Source organism: Choloepus didactylus, chromosome 19, assembly GCF_015220235.1.
Source record: "Choloepus didactylus isolate mChoDid1 chromosome 19, mChoDid1.pri, whole genome shotgun sequence".
Lineage (NCBI taxonomy): Eukaryota > Metazoa > Chordata > Mammalia > Pilosa > Megalonychidae > Choloepus > Choloepus didactylus.
Window position 1 is genome coordinate 8,031,791 of NC_051325.1, and position 18,851 is coordinate 8,050,641.

Consider the following 18,851-nt stretch of genomic DNA (forward strand, 5'->3'; position numbering starts at 1 on the left):
TGGCTATTTCAAATAAAGCAATATACATTGTGTGCAAGTCTTTGTATGGACATATGCCAGTTAAATGGCTGGAGCATATTGTAGGCATATGTTTAACTTTTTAAGAAACTGCCAAGCTGTTTTCCAAAGTGGTTTTACCAGTTTTACATACCCACCAGCAATTCCAATTACTCTACATCCTTGTCAACACTTATTATGGTTAGTTTTTTAAATTTTAGTCATTCCAATAGGTATGTAGTTTTATCTCACTGTGATATTCAAATCTTTTATCCAATTATTTGTTCTCTTATGAGATTTTGAGGGTTCTTTATATATTCCGGATGCAAGTGTTTTTTTTTTTTTTTTTTTTTTTTTCGGATGCAAGTGTTTTATCAGATGTATGATATGCAGATACTTTCTCCCAACATGGCTTGTTTTGCATTCTCATAAATGAATCTTTTAAAGAGTGTAAGTTTGTAATTTAAATTTCCTACTTAACGGTTTCTTTTTTTTATGGATCATTCTTATACCTTCTCTTTTGGGAACTTCAGTTACACATATATTAGACTTCTTAAAATTGTCCCACAGTTTATTGATGTTTTTTAATCATTTTTCTCTGTTTCATTTTGTATCACTTCTATTACCATGACTTCAAATTCACTAGTCATTTCTTTTAAACCATTTGTTTTACATTTTTCAGAGTTCACATTAGTGGTAGCATATAATATTTCTCTTTTTGTGCCTGGCTTATTTCACTCAGCATTATGTCTTCAAGGTTCATCCATGTTGTCATATGTTTCACGAGATCGTTCCTTCTTACTGCCGCGTAGTATTCCATCGTGTGTATATACCACATTTTATTTATCCACTCATCTGTTGAAGGACATTTGGGTTGTTTCCATCTCTTGGCAATTGTGAATAATGCTGCTATGAACATTGGCGTGCAGATATCTGTTCGTGTCACTGCTTTCCGATCTTCCGGGTATATACCGAGAAGTGCAATCGCTGGATCGAATGGTAACTCTATATCTAGCTTTCTCAGGAACTGCCAGACTGACTTCCAGAGTGGCTGAACCATTATACAGTCCCACCAACAATGAATAAGAGTTCCAATTTATCCACATCCTCTCCAGCATTTGTGGTTTCCTGTTTGTTTAATGGCAGCCATTCTAACCGGTGTTAGATGGTATCTCATTGTGGCCTTAATTTGCATCTCTCTAATAGCTAGTGAAGCTGAACATTTTTTCATGTGTTTCTTGGCCATTTGTATTTCCTCTTCAGAGAACTGTCTTTTCATATCTTTTGCCCATTTTATAATTGGGTCGTCTGTACTATTGTCATTGAGTTGTAGGATTTCTTTATATATGCAAGATATCAGTCTTTTGTCAGATACATGGTTTCCAAAAATGTTTTCCCATTGAGTTGGCTGCCTCTTTGCCTTTTTGAGAAATTCCTTTGAGGTGCAGAAACTTCTAAGCTTGAGGAGTTCCCATTTATCTATTTTTTCTTTTGTTGCTTGTGCTTTGGGTGTAAAGTCTAGGAAGTTGCCGCCTAATACAAGGTCTTGAAGATGTTTTCCTACATTATCTTCTAGGAGTTTTATGGTACTTTCTTTAATATTGAGATCTTTGGTCCATTTTGAGTTAATTTTTGTGTAGGGGGTGAGGTAGGGGTCCTCTTTCATTCTTTTGGATATGGATATCCAACTCTCCCAGCCCCATTTGTTGAAAAGACCATTATGGCTCAGTTCGGTGACTTTGGGGGCCTTATCAAAGATCAGTCGGCCATAGATCTGAGGGTCTATCTCTGAATTCTCAATTCGATTCCATTGATCTGTATGTCTATCTTTGTGCCAGTACCATACTGTTTTGGCAACTGTGGCTTTATAATAAGCTTCAAAGTCAGGGAGTGTAAGTCCTCCCACTTCGTTTTTCTTTTTTAGAGTGTCTTTAGCAATTCGAGGCATCTTCCCTTTCCAAATAAATTTGAGAACTAGCTTTTCCAAGTCTGCAAAGTAGGTTGTTGGAAATTTGATTGGGATTGCATTGAACCTGTAGATGAGTTTGGGTAGAATTGACATCTTAATGACATTTAGCCTTCCTATACATGAACATGGAATATTTTTCCATCTTTTAAGGTCCCCTTCTATTTCTTTTAGTAGAGTTATGTAGTTTTCTTTGTATAGGTCTTTTACATCTTTGGTTAAGTTTATTCCTAGGTACTTGATTTTTTTAGTTGCTATTGAAAATGGTATCTTTTTCTTGAGTGTCTCTTCAGTTTGTTCATTTCTAGCATATAGAAACATTACTGACTTATGTGCATTAATCTTGTATCCCGCTACTTTGCTAAATTTGTTTATTAGCTCTAGTAGCTGTATCATCGATTTCTCAGGGTTTTCCAGATATAAGATCATATCATCTGCAAACAATGACAGTTTTACTTCTTCTTTTCCAATTTGGATGCCTTTTATTTCTTTGTCTTGCCGGATTGCCCTGGCTAGCACTTCCAGCACAATGTTGAATAACAGTGGTGACAGCGGGCATCCTTGTCTTGTTCCTGATCTTAGAGGGAAGGCTTTCAGTCTCTCACCATTGAGTACTATGCTGGCTGTGGGTTTTTCATATAAGGTCTTTATCATATTGAGCAAGTTTCCTTCAATTCCTACCTTTTGAAGTGTTTTTATGGAAAACGGGTGTTGGATTGTGTCAAATGCTTTTTCAGCATCTTTTGAGATGATCATTTGATTTTTCTCTTTCGAATTTGTAATGTGTTGTAATACATTGATTGATTTTCTTATGTTGGTAACCATCCTTGCATGCCTGGAATGAACCCCACTTGGTCATGGTGTATGATTTTTTTAATGTGTCTTTGGATTCGATTTGCAAGTATTTTGTTGAGGATTTATCTATATTCATTATGGAGATTGGCTGGTAGTTTTCCTTTTTTGTAGCATCTTTGCCTGGTTTTGGTATTAGATTGATGTTAGCTTCATAAAATGAGTTAGGTATTGTTCCATTTTCTTCAATGTTTTGAAAGAGTTTGAGTAAGATTGGTATCAGTTCTTTGTGGAAAGTTTGGTAGAATTCCCCTGTGAAGCCATCTGGCCCTGGGCATTTATTTGTGGGAAGATTTTTGATGACTGATTGGATCTCTTTGCTTGTGATGGGTTGGTTGAGGTCTTCTATTTCTTCTCTGGTCAGTCTAGGTTGTTCATATGTTTCCAGGAAATTGTCCATTTCCTCTACATTATCCAGTTTGTTGCCATACAGTTATTCATAGTATCCTCGTATAATTTTTTTTAAATTCTTCACGATCTGCAGTTATGTCACCTTTTTCATTCATTATTTTGTCTATATGGGTCTTCTCTCTTTTTGATTTTGTCAGTCTAGCTAGGGGCTTGTCAATCTTGTTGATCTTCTCAAATAACCAACTTTTGGTGATATTTATCCTCTCTATAGTTTTTTTGTTCTCTATGTCATTTATTTCTGCTTTAATCCTCGTTATTTCTTTTCTTCTACTTGGTTTAGGATTGGTTTGCTGTTCATTTTCTAGCTTCTTCAGTTGATCCATTAGTACTTTGATTTTGGCTCTTTCTTCCTTTTTAATATATGCGTTTAGTGCTATAAATTTCCCCCTCAGTACTGCTTTTGCTGCATCCCATAGGTTTTGGTATGTTGTGTTCTCATTTTCATTCGTCTCTATATATTTAGCAATTTCTCTTGCTATTTCTTCTTTAACCCACTGATTGTTTAGGAGTGTGTTGTTTAACCTCCAGGTATTTGTGAATTTTCTAAGTCTCTGATGGTTAATGACTTCTAATTGTATTCCATTGTGGTCAGAGAATGTGCTTTGAATAATTTCAATCTTTTTAAATTTATTGAGGCTTGTTTTATGTCCCAGCATCTGATCTATTCTAGAGAAAGTTCCATGAGCACTAGAAAAGTATGTGTATCCTGGTGATTTGGGATGTAATGTCCTGTATATGTCTGTTAAATCTAATTCATTTATCAGATTGTTTAGGTTTTCAATTTCCTTATTGGTCCTCTGTCTGGCTGATCTATCTATAGAAGAGAGTGATGTGTTGAAGTCTCCCACAATTATTGTGGAAACATCAATTCTTCCTTTAGTTTTGCCAGTGTTTCTCTCATGTATTTTGTGGCACCTTGATTGGGTGCATAGACATTTACGATTGTTATTTCTTCTTGCTGAATTGCCCCTTTTATTAGTATGTAGTGGCCTTCTTTGTCTCTCAAAACATCCCTGCATTTGAAGTCTATTTTATCTGAGATTAATATTGCTACACCTGCTTTCTTTTGGCTGTAGCTTGCATGAAATATTTTTTTCCATCCTTTCACTTTCAATTTCTTTGTGTCCCTGTGTCTAAGATGAGTCTCTTGTATGGAACATATTGATGGTTCATTTTTCTTGATCCGTTCTGCGAATCTATATCTTTTAATTGGGGAGTTGAATCCATTTACATTCAGCATTATAACCATGAAGGCATTTCTTGAATCAGCCATCTTATCCTTTGGTTTATGTTTGTCATATTTTTCCCTCTCTCTATTAATATCCTTTATTGTACCCATACCGAATCTCTTTAGTACTGAACCTTTCTCCAAGTCTCTCTGTCCTTTCTTTGTTTCTCTGTCTGTAGGGCTCCATTTAGTAACTCCAGTAGGGCAGGTCTCTTCTTAGCAAATTCTCTCAGCATTTGTTTGTCTGTGAAAAATTTAAGCTCTCCCTCAAATTTGAAGGAGGGCTTTGCTGGATAAAGTATTCTCAGTTGGAAATTTTTCTCACTCAGAATTTTAAATATATTGTGCCACTGCCTTCTCGCCTCCATGGTGGCTGCTGAGTAGTCACTACTTAGTCTTATGCTGTTTCCTTTGTATGTGGTGAATTGCTTTTCTCTTGCTGCTTTCAGAACTTGCTCCTTCTCTTCCATGTTTGACAGTGTGATCAGAATATGTCTCAGAGTGTGTTTATTTGGATTTATTCTATTTGGAGTTCTCTGAGCATTTATGATTTGTGTATTTATGTTGTTTCGAATATTTGGGAACTTTTCCCCAACAGTTTCTTTGAATGCTCTTCCTAGACCTTCACCCTTTTCTTCCCCCTCTGGAACACCAATGAGTCTTATATTTGGACGTTTTATAGTATCTATCATATCCCTGAGGTCTGTTTCGATTTTTTTCAAATTTTTTCCCCATTCTTTCTTTTATGCTTTCATTTTCCATTCTGTCATCTTCCAGGTCACTGATTTGTTGTTCAACTTCCTCTAGTCTTGTACTATGAGTGTCCAGAATCCTTTTAATTTGTTCAATACTTTCTTTAATTTCCATAAGATCATCTATTTTTTTATTTAGTCTTGCAATGTCTTCTTTATGCTCTTCTAGGGTCTTCTTGATATCCTTTGTGTCCCGTACTATGGTCTCATTGTTCATCTTTAGTTCTTTGAGTAGCTGCTCTAGGTGCTGTGTCTCTTCTGATCTTTTGATTTGGGTGCTTGGGCTTGGGTTATCCACATCATCTGTTTTTTTCATATGCTTTATAATTTTCTGTTGTTTTTGGCATCTTAGCATTTGCTGAACTTGATAGGGTTCTTTTAGGATTTGTAGACCAATTGAAGTCCTTATCTCTAATTTATCAGATCTACAGCTTCATGGAGTACACTTTCTCTAACTAACCAGCATGTGGTGTCCACGAGCCACCTGTTCTCCACAAGCCAGTTCTCCCCTGCTTAGCCTTTTTGGTGAGTGGGGGAGTGAGTCTTGTGGGGTCCAATTGGTGTACCAAGCTTGCGTGTGTAGTTGGTGTTGCCCACCCTGTATATGGGGCGTGTTTCTGGGCAGTCAGGGATGGGGGGTGGCTCTAACAATCAAATCTCCCTGGTGATCCTGGAGTTTTAAAGCTGCTGCAATAGTCTAATCCTTCAGTTCAGTCCTGCCACAGTTTGTCTCTGCCACTGACCCACAAGTCCTTGTTATTGGCTTATGGCTCCTGAGACTTGCGAGTGGGTCCCTCTTCCAGGCCTTGCACTCCCTGGTCTTCTGTTGAGGGATGACTGTGCTATGTCACAGGTGAGTGCCATCCCCCCAGGGTGGTTCTGGGCTGCTGGGCTGTGTAGGGAGGCTCCCAGTCTGCTGAAATGATGGTTGAATGGGGCTTTGTTAATTCACACTGCTCCACCTTCCCAACTCTGGGACAATCAGCTGAGGTTGCAGGGAAGGCTAATGTCCACACCCAGTTTTGTGGTGTGTGCCTGTTATTTGAAGCACTTCCGTCACACTGGGTTGTCTGGGGCAGCTCTGGGCTATGGGGCTGGTGATGGACAGGAGTGTTTCCTGTCCACCAGGATGATGGCTGTGAGCGGACACCCCCCTTTTCTTGGGAATTTGTGGTGTTTAGTGAATTTTCTCAGCCACTGGATTATTGCCTTTTGTCTCAGAGCTCTCTTAGTTCTGCTCTTGTCTTGACCTGCCCAAATTGCAAGTCTTTGAAGCTTTCTGTATTGGGCTTCTTAGAGTAATTGTTTTAGAAAAAGAAAAAGTATTTAAAAAAAATGGCCCTCCTCTCTGATCTAATGGGTTATTGAAATGCTAAGAGAAAAGCAATTAGGGCCATTAAGGAAAGGTCCACAGGGCAGAGAGATCAGCTTTTCTTCAGGATTTGCATATGAGCCTCAGGGCCTGATCTCTGCCCTTCCCCTTTCTATGTTCACCAGAACTCCAAAAATCCTCCCCTTTCATTTTGGAGTTTTTCGTGCTGTTTTTTCTATGCCTGTCTCCTCTCTGCTGGGCTGGCTGCTCTCAGATTCTCTGGTGTCTTGTCTCAGTCTATGACTGGAGTTTGAATCAGTAGAATGAGTTTCTGATAAGGGCTGCCACTGCAGTTCTTCATTCTCCTTCCCGGAGTTGACAGCCCCTCTTCCCATGGGACTGAGCCTGGCAGGGAGGCGTGTGGGTCCCCTGGCCACAAAAACTTACAGACTTCACCGATTTCAGCAGTTTCACGTTTTCATGAGTGTTTTATGAAGTATTCCCAAAGTCCGCTTGCTATGTGCTGTCCAGTTCATGCAGTTCCTGGCTTTCTACCTAGTTTCCTGGAGGAGTAACTAAAACATACAGCTCACCAGTCCGCCATCTTTCCCTGCCGCATTAATTCTTTCTTGAATACTTGGTAGAATTCACATGTGAAGCCATCTGTTCCTGGGCTTTTCTTTTTGGGGAATTTTTGATGACTGCCTCAATCTCTTTGCTTGAGATTGGTTTTTTGAGGTCCTGTATTTCTTCTTGGGTCAATGTGGATTGTTTATGCTTTTCTAGAAAGTTGTCCATTTCATGTATGTTGTCCAGTTTATTAGCATATAGTTGCTCATAATATCTTCTCATTATCTCCTTTATTTCTGCAGGATCAGTAGTTATGTTTCCTTTCCCAATTCTGGTTGCCTTTATTTGCATCTGCTATTTTTTTGTTTGTTTGCCTAAGTAGGGGTCCATCAATTTTGTTGATTTTCTTGAAGAACAAACTTCTAGTTGTGTTGATTTTCTCTATTGTTTTTCTGTCCTCAGTTTCATTTATTTCTGCCCTGATCTTTGTTATTTCTTTCCTCCTGTTTGATTTGGGGTTTATTTGCTGATCTTTCTCTAGTTCTTCCATGTGGACAGTTAATTCCTCAATTTTTACTCTCTTTTCTTTTAGTATAGGCCCTTAAGGCAATAAATTTCTCCCTCAGCATGGCCTTTTCTGCACCTACAAGTTTCAATTTGTTGTGTTTTCATTGTCATTTGCCTCTAGGTATTTACAAATTTCTCTTGTAATTTCTTCGTTTATCCACTGGTTTTCTAAGAGTGTGTTATTTAGTCTCCATACATTTGTGAATTTCTCAATCTGCTGCCTGTTATTTATTTCCAACTTCATTCTGTTATGATCTGAGAGAGTGTTTTTTATATTATCAATGTTTTTAAATTTGTTGAGACTGACTTTGTGACCCAGCATGTGGTCTATCCTAGAAAATGCTTCATGAGCACTTGAGAAGAGTGTGTATCCTGCTGTTGTCGAGTGTAGTGTTCTATAAATGTCTGTCAAGTCTAGCTCATTTACCATACGATTCAACATCTCCATTTCCTTGTTGATCCTCTGTCTAGATGTTCTATCCATTGATATGGACAGTGTATTGAAGTATGCAACTATTATTATGGAGTTATCTACTTCTTTCAGTGTTCTCAGTGTCTGCCTCATGAATTTTGGGACACTCTGGCTTGGTGAATAAATGTTTTTTTTTTCCTTGTTAAATTGACACTTTTATTAATATATAGTGTCCTTCTTTGTCTCTTTTAATTGTTTTACTTTTGAAGTCCAATTGGTCGTATATTAATATAGCTACTCCTGCTTTTTTCTGGTTGCTATTTGCATGAAAGAGCTTTTTCCAATCTTTCATTTTCAGCCTATTTTTGTCCTTTTGTCTAAGGTGAGTTTCTTGTAGGCAACATATAGATGGGTCCTGTTTTTTAATCCATTCTGCCAGTCTGTGTCTTTTTATTGGGGAGTTTAATCCATTAATATTTAGTGCTATTACTAAAGGGCAGTACTTTCTTCTGTCTTTGTCTTTGGATTTTATATGTCATGTCTTATTTTTTCCTCTCTCTCCTTTTACCCTTCTTGTTAATCTTAATTTCTATACTCTTCTCCAAATCTCTTTCTCCTGTCTTTTACTATCACCCTGTAGCACTCCATTTAGTATTACCTGTAGTGCCAGTCTCATATTTATGAACTCTCTCATTGTCCGTTTGAAAATATTTACTCTCTCCCTCATTTTTGGCAGACAGTTATGCTGTATGTAGAATTCTTGGTTGGAAGTTCTTCTCTTTCAGTATATTAAGTGTATCTCAACACTGTCTTCTTGCCTCCATGGTTTCTGTGGAGAAACCTGTGCATAGTCTTATGGAGCTTCCTTTGAATGTGATGGATTGTTTTTCTCTTGCTGCTTTCAGAATTATCTCTTTGTCTTTGGCACTGGACATTCTGTTCAGCAAGTGTCTTGGAGTACATCTATTGGGGTCTGTTCTGTTTGGGGTGCACTCTACTTCTTCAATTTCTAATTTTCTCTCTTTCATAAGAGTTGGGAAATTTTCAGTGATTATTTCTTCTATTTTTTCTTTCTGCCCCTTTCCCCTTCTCTTCTTCCTCTGGGACACCCATAACAGGTTTACTTGTGTATTTTGTGTTGTCACTGAGATCCCTAAGACCCTGCTCATATTTTTCCATTCTTTTCACCATCTTTTCTTCCATTGATGTGAATTCAGATGTCTGTTCTTCCAGTTCACTAATCCTTTCTTCTGCCTGTTCAAATCTACTGTTGTACTCTTCCATTGTCTTTTTCATCTCCTCCATTATGCTCTTCATTCCCATAAGTTCTGTCATTTGTTTTTTCAGGTTATAATTCTTCCTTATCATCATTCAGTCTCCTTCTTATATCCTTCATCTCTTTTGCTATGTCTTCCCTCAGGACATTGATTGATTTTTGAATTGATTTATTTTTGTTTGAATATCTCTAATTGGTTCTTCTTTCAGCTCACTGAATTGATTAAGCAATAACTGCTTCAACTCAACTCCTGTATCTCAGTTGAACTATTAGTTTGTTCTTTTGGCTGATCCATATTTTCATGTTTCCTAGTATGGCTCATTATTTTAAGCTTTCTAGGCATCTGATTTTCTTGACTAGTTTATTCTGGAGCCTGTGTTCACTCTTTTACTTAGGATTTTCTTGTTGGTTGGCTTTGTTCTCTAGCCTTTGGTGTTTAGTTCAGCTTATTCTATACTTTTAACTTAGATTCTGTTTAGTTGATCAGAGTTTTCAACTCTTGTTTTCTGTTTCTTGCCCTGCCTTGATGTAGCCTTTTTGTCTGGTGATCTCCTCAGATATCATCAGCCCTGGTCAGGATTCCCTAATCCAGAGAGGCCCAGGCCTTGGGAGGAATGTATGGTGTTTCTTGAAAATGAGACCTTCCTGTGAGGCCTTTAGACTCTGTGCTTCTCCTATGCTGTCCAGCAGGTGGTGCTTGCCAGCCTGCAGTTCCCCCACCAGTGTAAGGAGGCAGGGAGACTTTAGTTCTCTAGGTGACCCTGACCCTGTTGGGGACATGGCTGACTGAAGGTAGTTAATGAATTCCAGCCCCTGGGATCTAAGTTCCCAGAAGGGCTGAGAAGTTACGGTGTTTAGTGAATTTTCACCACCAATAGACTTATTGCTTTGTCTCTGAGAGCTATCTTAGGTCTGCCCTTACCTTGACCCAAATAGCATGTCTTTGAGTCTTTCTGTAGTGGGCATCTTGGTGTAATTGTTTTAGAAAAAGAGAAAAAAATTAAATAATAAAAATGGAAGGGCCCAGTATGGACTATTTACACTCTTTACAGATCTAATAGGCTATTGAAATGCTAAAAGACCAGTAGTTGAGGGTGATTAGGGAACAATCAAGAAACTAGAGATGATGGTTTTCAGACAAGGGCTCTCTCTCCCTGGATTTGCATATGTGTCTGACTCTGTTTCCTCCTTGCTTTTCTCCATATTATGTTCACTTGACTCCAAAAAGTCTCTGTTTTTATTTTGTTTCCAATTTTTTGGTGTTTTGCTAGCCCTATCTCCTCTCTGCACAGCTGACTGCTCCCAGATTTTCTGGTGTCTGCTCTGTTTATCTATGGTTGCAGCTTTCATTCTCTCTCCTGGATCCCAGTACAGATAGCCCCTCCTCCCTCAGGATTGTGCCTGGTTGGGAGTTGCATGGACCCCTGGCTGGAGAACTTGCAAAGTTTAGTGATCTCAGCTGTTCCACAAGTTTGTGAGTGTTGTATGAAGTTTGTCCAATCTGAAATTCCTCTGTGGTTTATGGTCCATGCAGTTCTTGGCTTTCTACCAACTGCTCTGGAGGAGTAACTACAACCCAGACCTCAGCACTCCACCATCTTGCCCCACCCTCCTACATTTCATTTTAAATACAATTTTATTGAGATATATTCACATACCTTGCCATCATCAAAAGTGTACAGTCAATTGTTCACATTATCTATGTGCATTCATCAACCATAATCGATTTTTTGAACATTTGTGGTACTCCAAAAAAATAAAAATAAGAATAATACCAAAAGAAAAATGAGCATCCCATACATCCCCTACCTCCATACCTGCCTATTATTCATTTACTTTTTGTCCACATTTTTCTACTCCTCTGTGCATACACTGGATAAAGGGAGTGTGAGTCACAAAGATTTCACAATATCATGGTCACACCATATAAGCTATTTAGTTATACAATCATCTACAAGGATACAGGTTACTGGATTACAGTTCAACAGTTTTGGGTATTTCTTTCTGGCTATTATAATACACCAAAAACAAAAAAAAAGGATATCAACATAATGCATAAAAGTGATCTCCATAATGGCCTTTCAACTCCCTTTGAAATCTCTCAGCCACTGAAACTTTATTTTGTTTCATTTATCTTCCCACTTCGGTTAAGAAGACTTTTTCAATCCCAGGGTTTAGGATCATCCCCAGATGTCATATCCCACTTTTCCAGAAAGGTTTACACCCCTGAGTCATGTTCCATATATGGTGGATGATGGTGAGTCCACCTACAGAGCTGGCTTAAAGAGAGAGGCCATATATGAGCAACAAAAGAGGTTTTCTGGGGGTGATGCTTAGGCAAAATTATAAGTAGGCTTAGCCTCTCCTTTGCAGTAACTACCTTCATAAGGGCAAGCCCCAAGATTGAGGGCTCTGACTTCTAAATTTGTAGTTCCCAATGCTTGTGAGTAAAACAAGGATACCCCAGGTGTGATAGTTTAGTATTTCCACATTTTCCCCAGTCATTCAAGGGACTTTGCAAATATTTTTTTATTGTCTGCCCCAGTTGCTCTTGGATGTATTGGGCCTTCATACTAACCTATGTAATGCAACAAAATGTCACTCCCAGATCATGGTTTCATGTAATTATGGTGCTTAGATAAACCAACCACACATTAAATTAAAGAGTGTCCTACATAAAATACAGATTTTGCACAAATAAGCATCTCTTCCTTTGTTCTCACACAGAAGTTGAAGTTTTAAAACACAGTCAATATTTCACCCTTTACCCTTTAGTCTGATTTACCTTAGAGTTAACCAAGTCCATTTCTTTCATAACTCTAAATGAAGTCTGATGTCTTTTTCAGCTTCTTTAACTCTTACTGTATAGGATAATGCTGGCATTCATAGCTGCTGAACTCTGGCTCTGTCTTAGTTGTCACACTGATACCAGAAATTCAAGAAACCAATAAGATTAGACCCAAAGGGATCAGCATCTCAGAATTCAGAAACAACCATTAATACATCAGAGTAGATGTGACTGATGTATTGTATAGGAAACTGTACAGTAAGTCTTCCATTGATAAACTATGGTAAGATTCAATACACATTATAGTTAGTCCATATTAGTGAGGTGCTATAATGTTTATATTTTCATTTCTGGATTATTTCACTCAACATACTTTTCTAGAGGTCTATTTGTCTAGCTGCATATGACAGAACAGAACATCATTACTTCTTGCAGCTGCTCAATATTCCATTGTATGTATATACCACAGCCTATTTATCCACTCATACATTCATGGACATTTGGGCTATTTCCGTTTCTTGGCAAATATGAATAATTCTGTTGTAAATATTAGTGTGCAAATGCCTCTTCATGCCCCTGCCTTCAGTTACTCTGAATATATACCACTTAATGGAACTGCTGGATCATGTGGCAATCCTATATGTAGCTTCCTGAGGAAACACCACACTAACTTCCACTCTAAATTCCAAACAAAAAGTAAATGTGTGCCTTTTTCTCCACATCCTCTGAGCACTTGTAATTTTCTGCTTTTTTTTATAATGGCCATTCTTGTATATGTGAGATGTTATCTCATTGTGGTTTTGATTTGTGTTTCCATAATAGCCAGTAAAATTGAGCATCTTTTCGTATATTTTTGAGCCATTTGTGTTTCCCCTTTGGAAAAGTGTCTGTCCATTTTTTTTTTTTTGCCTATTTTTAATTGGGTTGTTTGTTTTTTTTTGTTGTTGTGTTGTAGGACCTTTTTATATATTCTGCATATTAAACCCTTATCTGACATATGGTTTCCAAATCTTCTCTCCCATTGCATAGGCTGTATTTTTACTTGTCTGACAAAAATCTTTTATGCACTACAGTCTGCAATTTTGAGGAGATGCCATTTGTCTAATTCTTCTTTTATTGCTCACACATTGGGTGTAAGGTCTAGGAAGCAACCTCCTATCACAAGATCTTTAAGATATTTCTCTATGGTTTCTTCCACATATTTTATATTCTTAGCTCTGATATTTTGGATTTTGATCCATTTTGAATAAATTTTTGTATAAGGTCTGAGATAGGAGTCCTCTTTCATTCTTTTGGAAATGGGTATCCATTTCTCCAAACATCACTTATTGAAGAGGCAGCTTTTCCCCAGTTGTGTTGGCTTGATCACCCTGTGAAAATACGATTGCCCATAGATGAAAGTGTCTGTTTATGAACACTCAATTTGATTCTGCTGGTAATTTTATCTATCTTTATGCCACTTCCACATATTTTTGACCACTATAGCTTTGTAATATGCTTTAAAGTGAGGTAGTGAGTGACCTCCCACATCATTCCTCTTTCTCAAACTATTTTTGGCTATTCAGGGCACCCTGACTTTCCAAGTAAATTTGGTTATTGGTATTTATATTTATACAAAGTAAGTTGCTGGGATTTTAATTGGTATTGTATTGAATCTATAAGTCAATTTAGGTAAAATTGATATCTTAACTACTTTTAGTCTTCCATTCCATAAACACAGTATGTCCTTTCAATTATGTAGGTTCTGTTTCATTTCTTTTAGCAATTTCTTATAGTTTTCTGTGTATAGGTCTTTTGTGGCTTTGGTTAAATATATTCCTAAATAATTGATGGTTTTGGTTTCTACTGTAAATGGAATATTATTCTTGATTTCCTCCTCATATTGCTCATTGCTAGTGTATATAATCACTACTGATTTTTGCATGTTGTTCTTATAACTCCACTTTGCTCTACTCATTTATTAACTCTAGTTGCTTTGCTGTAGATTTTATGGAATCTTCTATATATGGTATCATGTGACCTTCATACCATGAAATTTTACTTTTTCCATTCAAATTTGGATGCTTTTTAATTCTTTTTCTTGCCTAATTCTCTAGCCAGAATTTCCAGCAAAGTGTTGAATAACAGCAGTGAAAGTGGTCACCCTTGTCTTCTTCCTCATTATAGAGGGAAATCTTTTAGCCTTTCCCCTTTAAGTATGATGTTAGCTGTGAATTTTTCATTTGTTGCTTTATCATACTGAGTAAGGTCCATTCTGTACCTATTCTTCTGAAGGTTTTCATCAAGAAAGAAGGGTGAATTTTGTCAATTGCATTTTCTGTGTCAATTGAGATGATCTTTTGTTTTTCCACTTTGATTAATTGATATGGTGTATTACATCAATTTATTTTCTTGTGTTGAACAAGCATATATACCTGGAATATATTCCACTTGGTTATGGTGTATAATTCTTTCAGGAGATTGTTGCATTTGATTTAAGAGTATTTTGTTGAGGATTTTTGCATCTATGTTCATTAAAGAGATTGGTTTATAATTTTCTTTTCTTGTAGAATATTTCTCTGGCTTTGTTATTAGGGTGATGGCTTCATATAATCAGTTAGGTAGCTTTCCCTTCTCTTCCACTCTTTCATTTGTTTGAAGAGTTTGAGCAAGATTGCTGCTAATTCTTTCTTGACTGCTTGGTGGAATTCACATGTGAAGCCACCTGGTCCTGGAGTTTTCATTTTTGGGAGCACTTTTCTGACTGATTCATTCCTTTTACTTGTGATTGGTTTTGTTGAATTCATCTATTTTTTTTCTAGAGTCAATGTTGGTTGGTCATAATTTTCTAGGAAGTTTTCCATTTCATCTAACTTTTATAGTTGTCCAGTGTGCCTCATGTATTTTGTCTAATTAATTGTTTTGCATTTGAAATTGAATTTGTCTAATATTAGCATATAGTTGCTCATAATATCCTCTCTTTATCTCCTTTATTTCTGCAGTATTAGTGTTTATGTTCCCCTTTCCATTTTTGATTTTGTTTATTTGAATCCTGACTCTTTTTTGTTGTTGTTGTGAGCTTAAGGGTCCAGTGATTTTATTTATTTTCTCAAAGAGCCCATTTCTTGTTTTGTTGATTCTTTCTATTTTTTCATGTTCTCAATTTCATGCATTACTGCTCTAATCTTTATTTCTTTCTTTCTGTTGGTTATGGCATTAGTTTTCTGTTCTTTCTCTAGTTCCTCCAGGTGAACAGTTATTTCCTCGATTTTTGCTCTTTCTTCTTTTATATTATAGACCTGAGAAGCAATAAATTTCCCTCTTAGCACCTTATTTGCTGTTTTTTTTATTGCTTTTAATATGTTGTGTTTTCATTTTCATTTGCCTCAAAAATTTACTAATTTCTCTTGTAATTTCTTTCTTGGGTCATTGGTTGTTTCTGAGTGTGTTGTTTAGCCTCCATATATTTTTTATATATTTTTTATTGAGATTCTTCACATACCATACAATTATCAAAGATCCAAAGTGTGCAATCAATTGCCCCATGGTACCATCATACAGCTGTGCATCCATCAACACAATTATTTTTTTCAATTTTTAGAACATTTTCATTACTCCAGAAAAGAAAGAGAAAGAAATGAAACTCAGATCCTCCCATACCCCTAACCATGTGCCCCTCCATTATTGATTCATAGTTTTGGTATAGTACATTTGTTACTGTTAATGAAAGAATGTTAAAATACTGCTAACTGTAGTATATAGTTTGCAATAGGTATATATTATTTTCCTATATGCCTCTGTATTATTAACTTCAAGGGATAGTGTCATACATTTGTTCTATTTAGTGAGAGAGATTTCTAATATTTGTATAATCACAGACATTGTCCACCACAAGATTCACTGTTTCATACATTCCCATTTTTCGCCCTCCAGCTTTCCTTCCAGTGAAATGTGTGACTCTGACCTCACCTTTTCCACCACCTTCACACACCTTTCAGCACAGTTATTCTACCAACATGCTACCATCACCCCTGTCCATTTCCAAATATTTAAGGTCAACCTAGTTGAACATTCTGCTCATAATAAGCAACTGATCCCATTCTTTAGCCTTATTCTATATCCTGGTAACATATATTTCATGTCTATGAGTTTACATATTACAACTAATTCATATTAGTGAGACCCTGCAATATTTGCCTTTATGTGTCTGTCTTATTTCACTCAGTGTAGTGCCCTCAAATTTTTTCTTCAACCCATTTCTTTTAAGATGGTTTTATTCACACACCAGACATTCTGTCTTAAGTAAACAATCATTTGTTCCCTGTATAGTCACATATTTATGTATTCAGCACCATCACAACTATCTATATAAGGACATCACCATTTCTTCCACAAAGATGGAGGAAGAGTCAAAGAAGGCAGAAAAGCAAAAGAAAAAGAAAGGAAAAGGAGAAAAAACAGATAAACAAAAAAACGTGATTGCTAGAAAGTGACAAAAGGAAAGATAGCATTAACCTAAAGTAGAACAGAGACAGATAGATCACCAGTGCCAGGAGTTCCATACCCTTCCCCTATTCCCCACCCTCAAATGCATTTAGCTTTATTATATTGCCTTTGTTATATTAAAGGAAACATAATACAATGTTTCTGTAAATTATAGTCTCTAGTTTGCATTGATTGTATTTTCCCCCCAATCTCACCCTATTTTTCACACCTTGCAATGTTGACATTCATTTCTTATACATCATGTAAAAACATGTTTGTACCTTTTTTATAATCATTAAGCACCCTAGGTTTCCCTGAGTTACACAGTCCCAGTCTGTTGTTCATGTTTTGTTCTGGTGCCCCACATGTTCCCAACCATCCCCTTTCAACTATATTCACAATCATCTTTTTTCAGCATACTTACATTGTTGTGCTAGTCTCTCCCAAAATTGTTTTCCAAACCTCTCACTCCAGTCTTTTCCTTTCTGTCTGCAATGCTTTAGTGTTTTCTGTAGACCAGGTGTCTTGTTCACTAACTCTGTCATTGTCTGTTTGTCAGAGAATATTTTAAGTTCTTCCTCATATTTGAAGGGTAGTTTTGCTGGATATAGGATTCTTGGTTGGTGGTTTTTTCTCTTTCAGTATCTTAAATATATCACCCCACTAATTTCTGGCCTCCACTGTTTCTATCCACACAGTCTTATCAAGCTTCTTTTGTATGTGATGGATCACTTTTCTCTTGCTGCATTCAGGATTCTCTCTTATCTTTGACATTTGATAATCTGATTATTAAATGTCTTGGCATAGGCCTATTCAGATCTATTCTGTTCTGGGTTAGCTATGCTTCTTGGATCTGTAATTTTATGTTTTTCATAAGAGAAAGGAAATTTTCATTGGGTATTTCCTTGATTATTACTTCTTCCCTTTTCCCTTCTCTTCTCCTTCTGGAACACCAATGATACATAAATTCTTGCTTTTCATTTTGTCCTTAAGTTCCTGGAGACATTGTTCATATTTTTCCAATCTTTTCTCTGTATGTTCTTTTGTGTGTAGGCCTTCAGGTGCCTTGTTCTTCAGTTCCTGAGTGTTTTCTTCTGCCTCTTGTGATCTGCTGTTGTATGTTTCCATTGTGTCTTTCATTTCTTGTATTGTGTCTTTCATTTCCATAGATTCTGCCAGTTGGTTTTTTGAAATTTCAATTTCTACCTTATGTACACCCAGTGTTTCCATTATGGTTCAGCTCTTTCACCATATCTTTCCTAAACTTTCTGAATTGACTTATTATTTGTTGTTTCAATTCCTGTATCTCGGTTGAAGTGTTAGTTTGTTCCTTTGACTGGAATATAACTTCATCTTTCTTAGTGTAAGCCATAGTTTTCTGTTGTCTAGGCATGGTTCCCTTGGTTACCCCAATCTGGTTGTCTGAGACCAGAATGGGATCAGGTCCCAGAAAGAAGAAATATTCAGTATGAGTGTTTCTTAGAAAATTGATACATCCTGTGATGCCTCAGGTCACTGTGCTTTTCTGCCCTGCTGGTGGCACCTGTCAGCCTGTAACTCCAGACTTCTGTAAGGAGGTGTGGCCTATGGCTGTTTTCCCCCAGGCTCTGGGGTTTTGTTCTGAATAAATGGCTTGGATTAGAGCTGGGACCAACCCATTTCCTCTTTGAGAATTTAGACTACCTAGGGAGAGGTCAGTAGCATTTCAATGGTCTCTCTCTGCCTGTGCTATCTCCAACCTTGTCTGGGTCAGAGCACTGGGCACTGAAAATGGCTAAGGCTTTCTCCACTGAGACAAAACAGGGACTGAAGTCCCATTCAGGGCTAGTCTGCAGTGACCTTCTGGCCATCCAATTTCAGTCATCATCCAAAGCCTCTGTCTGTTTGTTGGGGGTTCATAGCTCATAGTGAACAGTCCACACTTGCTAATTAAAACCCCAGTTGGAGATCAACTGAGCTATATTCACTTGCTGGGAGAGAGCATCTCTCTAGCACCATGGGGCATTGTAGCCCAGGCTGTGGGGGGAGGGGTCTCCCAGCTTGGATCTGCAGTATTTACTTACAGATTTTATGCTGTGATCTCAGGCATTCCTCCCAATTCAGCTTGGTGTATGATGAGTGATAAAAGTTATTGTGGATTATTTGCTATTTGTTCCAGGTTTTTTATGAGTTGTTGCAGGGGAACTAACTAGCTTCCACTCCTCTCTATGCCACCATCTTAGATCCACACAGCCTCCATTTATTTTTGAGTATTCT